Raw genomic sequence first — 13,145 nt, 5'->3', positions numbered from 1 at the left:
CTGAGATGAAGGTAATGGGAATCTCAGAGTCTAACTGTAATAATAGGGATCATTTAATAGACCCTATTCCAAGACTATCTTCTCACTCACCATCTCATTCTCGTGACTGACTTGCTAGAAATGGTGTTCCCTTTACACAGAAATCCCAACCCTCGCAACTACTTTACCAATGTATTTCTACGTAATGTGGCAACCCAAAACTCCGTCACATCTTTGGTCTGGTCCAGTAAAATACACTAAAGGCTTTAATGCTAAAAGCCTTAATATTATAAACGCTGCTAAACCATTAACTATGCAGAGTCTGCGGAATCATAAAGTCAGTAATTTACTTGCTGTTATTTAGCTATTAATTTAACCTTTTTTTTTGATGGAATTCTTTTGTGAATTGCTTCCAACTATCAGCAGAATTTTTTCGATGAACTACAAAAATTGCTTTAGATCTGTTGTCGATGTATGTTGAATACTATGTCGATTTTTTTTTGATAAATAGCAAAAATGCCAAAGGCTGTGATCAGTAAAAGTTGATTTCTGTTAGTTTTGTCTCTTGTTCAACTGCCATCTACCATAATCCTCTTGTCTAACATATATATATATATATATTCACATTCTATTCTTTCTTTTTCTTCCAGCATGTATACGTACATCTACCAATACATGAAAAGCTACATGTGATATCTATCAATACAGGGATCGCGCATTCTTCGATATGAGAAGTCCTCGACGCGCTCCAATTCCAATCGTGACGGGAAAGCATGAAAGAAATTGACCATTTCGAAAAATTGCGACGACTTGGCAGAAGAGATGCTCACTACATTTTCCCTTTTTGAATAAACCCTCGATATCGAATACGTATCTAAAACTTGTTGGCGCACTACTTCTACTATATACCTCTCTCCATCCGGAGCTAATGATTTTCTTTCACTAGAGTAGATGGAAAATACGTTTCCTTCTTCCGACCTAACAGTAGAGTGTAGAACGCAGTTATGAGGGGAATACACGTTGTTGCGACAATCTCGTTAGAATTTGAATAGCATTCCAGAGAAAAGCAATTTTCGGTTTTATCATTGTGTTGACAAGTTGAGGGGAAAGGGAGTATAGAGCAGGTGCAGAAGACTTTCTTTATTTCATTGACGTTGAGGTTCATTTGATCTGACTTTGTCTGTCTGTTATTCTCGATGATTGGTTATTAAAAAAAGCAACCAAGATAAAACAAGTTACACGAGTGATGAAAGGATAAAAAAAGCCGACACTTTCCTTCAATTTATTTCGATACTCGATTAAACTTTAATCGAAATACCATTTTTTATTGAATCATTACTGTTTATCGAAGACAAATTTCATTTATTAATTCCTCAAAGTACCTATTGTATTCATTTTATAATCAAATATCATTTTTAATTAATGTGATGCTAGAACTATTATGAACTTATTTTAATAGTTCTTATCGAATAATTTCAGTCAGTGATTTATATGTAAGTGTGGTATTTATCTAAGTTATTAATAATTAACAACATATTATTCAAAGAAAATCTAACAAATCACTGATATTTATCGAACATTTAACTCTTTGATTTCTCTAATGAAAGAACGATCAACCACTTTGCCAAACATCATATCAAAAGATAGACTGTTGATTTTACAGTAGTTCTACCAGAAAATATAAAATATTTACCCTGGTCGGTGAATGTTTAGAGAAAATAAATACATCAGTATCATGTGTAAAGTTTTAGCTCTCTTGACTCACGTGCGTGGTTGAAAAGGGTACACCGTCAATATTTAGTTTTGTTAGCCCATAACGCATAATGGATTGTGAAGTTTATGTACCACATGTAACAGAATATACAGCAGCTTTCAAATATTCCAAAATTTTCGAGGAATTATTTAGGCGGCAGGTAGTTGTTGTCTAGCTGTTAGAGTGCAGAGTTATAATTATTAGCCTCGCACTCCCAAAAGGAAATCCTAAAGAGGAAATAGCATGACAGTCCTATGTTATCAACGGCTTAGTCTTGCTAAACCCTAAAATTTCCGTCGGCATTTTAAAGGATTCAGTAGTAATTATTGGAAAAGAAGGCGTTTTTACACCCCTAAAATTATCAATTTGAAACAACAGATTGTCTCTGTTGAACTAAAGAAAATTTAATCATTTAAATTTATGTTTGTTTTATTCTTAATCATGAAAAATGACAGTATTTTCAGTCACCCGCTTTCAATCTGGTGTTGCAGGTTGGACCAGTAATAATTATGAGTACAGCTTAGTAAAAATACCAGTTTTAAAGTCAAGGATACAGAAAAAGGTTGATGAGTTCCAAGTGGATAAAATATTCACAAGTTAGTTTCCACTTTCCTGTGAGTGCAAGTCCAGAGAGCGTTAGATCAGGTCGACAACATCGCAACGATATTACTCGAGTACGTACATAGTATATACATATATATATACTAAGCTTGAAGAACACTTAGGTTGTAGATGAACTCGAGTGACATCACTGCGAACACGAAACTAATTTTACAGGTCGATAGCCAGTCGTGACCGCAGGTTGTGCTGCAGTTGTAGGTGGTGTTCCCATTTCTCTTTCAGAACGCATTGTGTAAAACGATATAGGATTGTATTCACTAGAAGGTATAGATATATAGTCGAGTTAGAAGGGGACACATAAGAGGACTGTGTCTACACCCTCGAGTTAGCATTCACCCACACACAAACGAGATTATGGCGGTAGCGCAAAACCGCTAATGTGTTTATACAGTGGCGATGCAAAAGGGTTGGCCGCGAGCAAGATGGAGCTAGGAAAAATAAAGAGAGAAAATAATTGAGTAGGAGGCACAAGAAGAAGAAAGGCTTAGAGGTATAACATTGTGATGAGCCAGCACAGCAGGTAAAGACAACGGAAACAGTTTCATCTCTCGCGACTGTTTATTTTGACGTCTCGTGGGCGCTTATAGTATACGACAATCCTTCGTCTACAAAGACACCGCGAACCGGCTAATTAATGAACCATCAGTGCAAGTAATTAGCAATCATAGCCAGGCAACTTGGTGTTACATGGAAAAGCCATTTATTTATTAGTTAGTGACACCCACGTTATTTCATTCGTTAATTCAATGCTTCAATTTTGCTGACGTAATAATGAACATGACCTTCTTTCCCTCGTCCTTACTTGTATCTTTTTCATATCTATTTCATAACTATCAGCCGTTACATTTCTATAATTCACATAACGGCCTTTGATATTATCATAACTCCTTCTATTATACTTTTTTTCTATTTTATATATTTCCTTCTGGTCTCTCCCCTTCTTTCTTGTGTTCTAAGTTAAGTTCACTTTAAACTGATACAATCAGGCATTGAAAGTGATATATTACTATGATAGGGTTAGGTTTTAATAGATTATGAAACAATACCATAACAGTTATATTGGTAATCTAACAATTAAATTGTCATAACTCTTGATATGCATGCTGAGGGAAATGATTAGATTTCCGTCACTCTCATAAAAATGTAACAGTATTTTCTAACCATTATTGAATTACTATTCCATTGTTAATCTTTCAATGATGATGAAATACAAGTTCAATAAAAAATTTCATTTTATGCAATTCACTATCAACCAATATCAAACATCACTATGAAAAAAAGAATAATTTGAAGGCTTGGTTTTTTCCGTCAATCTACATAATTCGTTTGTTTCTTATAGTACTCTTGAAATGTGTCAATTACAATTATTGATTTCTTTTGTAATTTGTAACTAAGAGTGTGCATCAATTTCAGATCAGAAGTATGCAGAGTCATTGTTAATTTATGCAAACTGGATATTTTCGATGCTATTTAAATACAAGAGTTTTTTTAATCTTATATTCATTATCATTCTTGTGAAAATTTTATTCTCAATAACGACCGTACACTTGCTTGAATCGCTTGTTATTAAAGAACTCTCTACAATTGTCCTCTAGAGCTTTTCAACTCTTTCTTTTTGGATTCAGCTATTCCATCTGACCTACTTCCTATTTTTTGTTGCTTCCTTATTCCTTACTGTCATTGCAATGCTTATATCTCATACATTTACTCATCTCACCTTTGTTCCAGATGTTCAGGAAATAATATCAGCGTTCAATGAGTTTTCTTCAGTTCAATAGAAAACGCACCAATGTTCAGACGAGATATCACTATTGTAGTATAAAGAATCTAAACTTTTTTCTCTGACTATTTTCTTTCATCTTTTGCTAAATTATGCCTTCTGGCATTACTTTTTCTTTGGTGGAGATACTCATAAAAAAAAATTGTCTTTTGCTATAATATTAAAAAAACTTAGACATCTATCAAATCGAAGTTTATATTAGTTATGTACTTGCTAAAAAAAAAAAGAATGACTCAAACAAATACTAAAGTCAGTTGATGTTGTTTTAATTGAGAATTCCTTGCTTATCCTTTGATGGATAAATTCCATTCGAAGTGCCTTGAGCTTGAAAAAAAGTTTTCATAAGTAAAAAAACTTTGTACAACAAATAATTAGCAATAAAAAATTAGTATTTAATCTTGATATCAGATAAAAAATATATGTTGATTAAAATTTCAGAAATAACTGGAGATTCGAATTAACATTTTTCAAATTTCCAACTCAAATGAAAACATTTTTTTGATTTTATACAAAACCTTGAGTTTTAAATCAGCTGTTTAGTCATTATTACGTTCTCAGTCTTACATATTTAAAATGGTTCAATTTAAAATAGAAGCGATTGAATTATTCATTTATCCCTATTTTCTTCAAGTTGAAGATATCACATACATTGTAAGATAACTAAATTTTTAATTTATGATTAAAAAGTGTTTAACAGAATCATTCATCTTACTACTACTTCTTTTGATTATCCAATGTTGGATTTGTTAATAATAAAAGAAAAAAATAAAATAGAGAAGTACAACAATGAAGGAGAATAAAAACATTTCAAAAAATACGAAAATGTTGAATGAAGTAGGTAGATTGAGAATGACGAGAGTACAAATAAACTAGTAAAACGTTCGAATGTTGAATGAGACTCTTTCCATACGAATTTATATCCGTAAAATTGCGAGCGTGGAGAAAATACACATTGATCGGATACAAAGCCTTTGAGAATTCTGATAGAATCGGTAGTCGATTTCCAAACGTCCAAGCACCGAGCTTTAATTAATTTAATTGTTAAACGGGGATGAAAAGGCACTTTGATTAACGTTGAGGTATCGTAAAGCATATGTATGTTTGAATACTTTAAAGTATTCTCAAGGGTCGTATAGTTGGATAGGAGACGACTGTCAACAATCGTTGGTGCAGTCATGCCGTGCAAATCGATCCTGATACTCCCTACTGTTATCTCCATCCGGTGCAGTAATGCGTCGACGTCTCGATCGATGGTGATTTCCTCCTATTTTATGCGTATGTCGCAGCCATACAAGTTTGCATGAGGGAGTAGAGTAACGAGTGCTCCTTCGATCCGTGTCACAGCAATGTCCATGCAGGATGTCGCTGCTGGAGAGTGAATAAGAATCGCTAGATGCATTGGATGAGAGAGCTCCTGAGTCCATACGTTATTCACGAGTAACCCAGAAGTTTCCTAGGTTTTGCAACGAGTTGCTATCAATTTAATGCTTCGTTCCCGTGCTTAATTTAAAATAAAGTAATGCTGGTATAAGCATTGCGATCAATTGTTTACGAAGTTCTCATGGCTTCAAGACTTATTTCCAATTTCTGTACACTGAAAGGAATAGTTACTCAGTAAGAAAAGTTGTTTTTTACTTCAATTGTATTATCAGATTACACTCATGCATATTTTTACATTTGAAAATAAGTTTCAATAGTGTCTGCTTTAGATTTCTTGATGATATGTTATACTCTTACCTTATCATTTTCAGTAGAAAATCGATCAATGAATGTCATTAAAAATGATGATGTACAAAGTCGAGTGATATTGATTGTAATAGGTATATTAACTCCAATTTATAAATCCAATTTTCAACAAAAGAGTTGGTAAAAATGATCTGATTCATGATTTAGTGAAGAGATTTTTTGATAGAATGTAGTGTCCAAATGATAAAAAATTGACAATGCTCTCAATAGAAACTGTTACAATTTAAATAATTTAAAATATTGATTTAAAAATTACTGTTGTATCAAATATATCAAATCATTTATATTTAGCTCATGTGATAAAAACTAATCTATACGTCTGCTTTGTTTCTAGGTTAAACACACATCACTCAAGTTATTTTCGCACTTTTCTGGCTTACTTTGGATTCTCAAACTTGACCTATATTCGCATGTAGTTCATTGACCGATCAGCTGTAATTTGTCATCTCTTTCCATTTTCTACCGATGTCACTTTAGAACTTGTGCAACGAAGTGGGAATAATAGAGGCTTCATATAAACATGGAATTTGATATAAATTTAAAAAGATATTTTAAATCTATTTACTTATGTATTTATATATCTTTATCACTTTAATTCATTCTCAAATTAATTACTTTAGTGATACTTGAATATTTATGATCATTTGTTGTGAAAAATAATGCGTAAATACATGGTTATTACGACAAAAAAAACATAGAGGGTGCTAATAAAACAAGAGGCCCCATGACGCATTGCGTGACGTCACGAAATGGCGTCTACTCAGACGAAACGATAGGCATGCGTGTCGTGTAGATAATTTTTTTAGAAATAATTAATTATAAACAATGAAATTTGTGTTAATAATGATTGAAATAGTTTGTTAATGATATGATGATAAATTTGAGCATATAATCAACGGCTGTATTAATAAATCAAACAGAGTAAAAGGTAAGTTTTTTTTTCATACTCCGAAAGCTAGATGAAACAATCACTTATTAAACAAATTCATTACTCAAAATATAATTATAGTAATTGATATCGTAATTGTTGGTAATGAATTCAACCGTTTGTCATTAATTTCATCGTAATCTGTTAAGCCCTTTTTTTTTATTGACAAATCTCTTTGGCAATATATTTCCAATTACAAGTATATTTATTCTTTGATGAAAAGTTCCCAGATAGTTTGTTTCAAACATTTCTCAGGCTTTCGAATGAATCGACAAATTTTCTCTTTTTTTCAAGGGAATTTCTATTATAAAAATGCTTCTTTTCACGAGTTGATGCTTGTGTTATAGTACAATTTTCATCGATTTGTATTGTCGTAATATTTAGACAGTAAAAAAAAATTTCTTAGAACCAGATTTTTTCGCAAAATGAATTTACAAACATCCAACTATTATGTTTTCGTGAGTTTTATTTTTTACATATAATTTTCGTGGAAATCCTTGGTTTCTGTGAAACTATGTCTACACTTGGCTACTTTTGCTTAGCGTGTATCTACCCTTATGTGGCGAATCGCGCGGTCTATCATAACGACTAGTTGCCTTCCTGCTAGAGCGTCCTCAATTGCTGGGCATAAACGCGACCACGAGACTCTCGCACGCTATTCCATCAAGCTGATGGGTTTCAATGAATGTGCGTCATGTTTTCTCTATACTTAAAATTTTACGCCCCTACGTAGATACTTTGAAGAGTTAAAATCAATTAATTTAAAGCATCTTTTAATTATTCATGCCATGCTTGTCAACTTTATTATATCTATTAAAATTAAAATATGGACCTTTATATACACCGAGCACTTACAACTTTATTTATTGGACATAATTACTGGTAGTTCAAACAATCTACGAAGCAAAAAAAAAGTATTTTACGATATAAATATTTTCTAATTACTAGCCGTCTCTTATTGATCAATATAAGATTTGTCTGGCCAATTGAAATGAATAATATTCATTAAAAGTCCTTCAATTTAAAAATTTCAATTAGAAATTTATTTGTGGTATTTTTCAATCAAATTTTTTTATTTTTTTACAAGTAATGTAATTGTTTCTGTTTTATGCAGTGTTATTCATTAAAGTGTTGTCATTCAAGTATATTGTATTCCTTTATCATACATTCTGTTAACCTAGTAAATAATAATGATAATAATAATTGTGGAGCGTTTTTATTATAGCTCAAGTTTTAACGACTTTCTTTAACTACTTGGTGCACTAAACATGCCACTCATAATTTATCTAACCTGTTGTTGGACAAAAAAAACATTTAATTACTAATTTTTCCACTCTAATCTACCGTTCTATCAATTAAAGTAACTATAAAAAAATGATGAAAAATTTTAACAAACTCTATAAAGTTTGTTGTCTTTGAATTTTCTACAGTTGTCTTATTATTAAAACTAAAAAAGCTGAATTATAAATCAATCCGAGTAACAATTTAATGAAAATATTTCTACAAATGTAACAACTTGAAGAAGCTAAAAGAAAACTAGACGAAATAAAAAAAGTAACAAAGTCTTTGTATTATTAAAACAATCTATAAAAAAAGAAGATATTTTGCCAGACAATTTCACAGGAAAATGAGAGAAGAGACAACTTGGTAAAGGACGTGTATAACGGATGTTGAAGTGTGTCGTCTCTTTGCCTGCAAATCATGAGAAGTAGTATTATTTGAACAAGGTGCTAGTCTCTCTGTTTAGTATTTGCAGTTCTATTCAGATGCTATTTTCAAACGGCAACGACGGATGAACTCTTGCCTCTCACTCTTCTGCTTTTGTCGGGGGAGTTGACAACGACTCAACCGGATTCTCGTTTCAGTTCCTTCTGTCCTTGTGTTCACTTATTCCCTCTTTGCAAAAGCGATTCCCACTTCCTTCCTCGCGCTTCCAATGCACTTGTGCTTGAGGGCTGATAATTACTTTAGTCCCATCGACTTAGAAGAAGAAGAACACAGAGAGGACTATTAGTCTCTAGCCAAGATTAATCCATATAGCTTATTTTCCCTCTCATTATTGCAATTTCAACGTTCCCGAAAGACCCCTCGAGCACTTCCTACGCCCCTTTTGCTATTAGAAACGGAGAAATGAAGAAAATAAAAAGAAAAACGATAAACGCGTGGCGTTGGCGGTCATCGTTTTTCTATACGTGAGTGCAACGAATCGAGATGAGATTGGTAACGGGTTTTCTAGTGGCGAATGAGTTTAAGAAAGAGGAAGAGAAGGTGAGAGACTCTAAGATATATACATCCGATCTCAGTCTACTCCTGGGGCTTATGGGAGATCCAAGGAGAGACCGTTAGTCCTTTTATAATGATTCTCTTCTGTTACTGAACCTCTGGTCTACTTTACGGCTTAGTTGCGGGCTTAAACTATGACACAGATAAACTTGAGGAACGTAAAATATCATAGACGATATTATATTTAAGTGTATATAGTGTGCAGGATACTTTAATTCCATAGTTATGAGCTCCACTCTAATTGACATTAAAAAATAAATTTACCCGAATGAAAAAAACGCTCGTCTTAAGAGGAAACAGCTGAGGTCGTTCAGCTGAGTCCCTCATTTCCGCGGATCACCGTCAAGTTAAAAGAAAACGAAAACTTGCACTTCTTGCCTCTAAAAAGCTCTTTTTAAACAAGAGCTGTAATGAAGATGACAAAATCTAGAATCGGATATTAAAAAATATAGATCATAAAATATTTTATAATTCCATTAAATTTCTCACTGCACTCTTCTTTATATTTTATTCTCATGTTTCAACATATTTTTTAGTTTAATGTTATTTTACTTACTTATTCAACTATTTTCAAGCTCTCTTTTATCTGTTCAAAGTCATGGAATCAAATCTTAAAAAAATCCTTTCTATTCAATTGGCTTTTCATTACATTATTACTGGAATTAATGTGAGTTATATTCTTCAATCATGACTACTGATTGCAGATGAATAAATTAATTCTTAAGTTTTATTGCAATAAAATCTCTATCATCAAAGTATTTTTGATCAAAGATATTTATTAAATTATATATAATCTTCATGTAATATAAAGAAGCTTAGCAATAAAAACAGCTTCTCCTGAAACATCTATTAAAATAAGTACTATTTAATGATGGATACATGAAAAAAATAGAGGTATAGCCAAAGTAAATTCTTTCATAATACAAATGTACAACATGTGAATAAATTAATTTTGCTTGTTTTTAATGGGGAAAAAAGATTGCAATATTTTTTTATGAAAGTAGAAGTAAATACTGAAAGAAACATAGATCAATGTAATATATCCGTTACAATTTATTATGTCAGGTTGTTATTTTATGGATCTTTATCTAATAAGAAAAATATTAATGACCTATACAGTATGAATTTCATTCGCAATCAATTCCACAAATGTCAATTTGTCCAAGTATATTAAATATCACTTATCTCTTATATTTACTACTCAAACTTGAAAATTAGTTGTCTATTTAATTTATGTAAATAATTGACATAAACGTAAATAATTCTAAAGCTGAAACTCAAAGATACAATAATAGATGTGAATCAAAGTTCCTAGAGTATTGTATCCGTATTTATAGGAACTTGGTCATAGAGGATATGCCATAGTGGTGTGTGTGGGTGGTAGTAGATGACAAGATATATAGAGTTGCCTATGTACTTATTACTGAGTTGGCGAAGTCGCAAGGCATCGTTAATTACCTAGTCTGTGAGCTTCATCTCTCTCGTTCTCTCATACTTGGCTACGTTTTGTCGTCTCTAAGGACTAAAAGCATTACATCATACCGTCATGAGAGTATGAGAACCTCATTCGGCTTCATTCGAACTAAGAATTATGGATTAGAAATAGAATAAGAGTGTGAAAATGTTATTTATTTATTTATATACGATAGCTTTGTTCAATTTAACTTTTTTTTTTATCTCAAACCAGTCTATTTTTGTAGAAAGTAATTAGTTTTGGTAAAAAAAAATTAATTATCTCTTGAAAATAATGTTATTACGTTTTAAAAATAATTTATTGAGATAAATACTAAAAATCTAATTTATGTTGACTTGAATTTTGTCGGAAAATTATCCTGTTAATAACTTGAACAAGTTTTTACACCTTTATTAATTATTTAAAGATAATTAAATATTATATTGCAACCCCAACATCTTGAACCCCATGTCTCCATCGTTATTTCAAACTCTGATTAACCCCTATCACAAGTTATTTACGTTCATTGCTTTCAAATTAATTTTCCTTAGTTCATAAAGTTTATAAAAAGAGCTTGATTAAATGTAATAAATAAAACAAAAGTGAAAAATAATGTAAAAAGTATAAAATAATACTTGTTACAGTTCACTGATGAAGCATATGAGCTGGAAAACAAGATGAGAATGAAGAGTTTAACGAAATAGTCTTTTGATAGAAGCGATTATAAAGTTATAATTAAGTAATGTTTTATGATGATTATATCTGCAAATATACATATAAAGTGGATTTGATTATAATCGTAATGCTAATGAAGTTTTCGTTGAGACAATAATGTGTTTTATCGTAAAATGCCTGGAATTTGGAGCGTAAGTAAAAGAGAATATGTTCACATGAAAATGAGGTTGAAAAATAAGGGGCAAGATAACGCGGGGGTAAACAACGACAATGTAGTTGGGAGGCTCGCAATAATTGCTACGATCTTCTTCTGATCTGACCCTTGTTGCTTGGATAATCTTTATCGTGACCAGCGAATTCAATTACCGGTCTTGTTGCCCTCCAGCATGAGTGTATACCTGCTGAAACGAATTTACTCACTCGCACGAGGAGGTCATATAGCGTTCAGAGGAAAATATAATCACAGAATGCACGCCAGTAGATTATGGTTGAATTAGTTCTGAGTGAGATTGAGCTCTGTCATTCGATAATAGTCGACCTGTGGATTATCACAGAGAATATTAACGATTTAATTTTACTTTCAGTCATGCGTAATTTCTGTTATACACACCATAATTGCCGTATCATCTATTGAAATTTGATGTATGAGATTGTAATTAGTATTATGCTTTTTCCTATGAACAAACCAACTTGTTAGCTTTTGAGTAGTAGTTTATTATTCATTGACAGAGGCTTTGTATTTAAATATATGAGAATGATTAATTTATCATAAAGGATGGTTAATTAATAAGGATTATAGTCTAGAATGATTTAATTAAATTTTCTTTTTCAAAATTTACTTTATATTTGATATGGAAAAAGCTAAAGCTATCAATTGATTTTCTTATTCGTTTCACTCTCTTGAATTAATCCAAATATCGTAAGCTTATTTTAGGGAAAGTATCTATAAAATAGGTAATTTTATGAGGTATAAAATTTTTATTTGTTTTTCAATTTATTTCATTATTTACTGGGATAAGGATTTCAGGATATGGGGGAAGCAATAATGTTATTTTGGAACTTTTTTATTTCAATTCAATCAATAAAGTATCAATCCAATAAAATTTTTGACTTTCTTCATAACTCAAACTTTAATAAATAACTCAATTGAGAAGAGTGTACACGTTAGAAATTTATTTGATTGTGGAGACATGGCTATGCCATTTGAAGTGTCTGAATAACTATATATCTGTATGTATTCTCGGAAACTATACTATTTCACATAAATTTCTCCTGAGGAATCAAGGGCGTTCGGATATCAGATATCACACGTGGCCTAGGTTTTGGTTCAGTATCTTAAAGAAAGAAAAATACATGAAGGGGGAAGGGCAAAAAGATGTTCAAGTATCTTTCTTCATTTTCTTCTCGTACATTATTCGTCAACTCATCTTTGAAAAGAAGTCAAATACCTTAGACATATCATATAGAGTTAGGTGCTATTAAATCATGGTGCAGTTAGTAATTCAGTTTCCTGCGACGTGTTCGAATTTGGTACGTGTCTCGTGTCGATTATCGAACGATAACAAGCCACACGATATCAAGGGTAGAGGAGAAAGAGTTAAACGACATGGACAGTGGTAGAGATGTCACGGTGTGGAGGAAGAAAGGGATGAGAACGAGAAAATCGTGTCCGGAACTTACTCGGACGATCGTTCGATCTCGAACAACGGGAATGGGATGGTGGAGCGAGTGATAAAGCTCGTGGTATAGGAACTATATAACGTCGAGGGTGAAAGAGAGTTTCGCGAGAGTTGAAGGAAGTCCGATTGGTACGTAGTACTAAGCTGGAGATCTGGTTTTCTATCCTCACTTTTCACTACCTTCCTCTTTTAACCTTCTGCTTTTCTACTCTTCGCTCTATTTTTCTTTCTCTTCGCTATTATGCGAC

This window comes from Chelonus insularis, unplaced genomic scaffold, assembly GCF_013357705.1.
Source record: "Chelonus insularis isolate UGA/USDA-ARS -01 unplaced genomic scaffold, ASM1335770v1 contig_94_pilon, whole genome shotgun sequence".
Lineage (NCBI taxonomy): Eukaryota > Metazoa > Arthropoda > Insecta > Hymenoptera > Braconidae > Chelonus > Chelonus insularis.
This window is presented reverse-complemented; position numbering follows the sequence as displayed.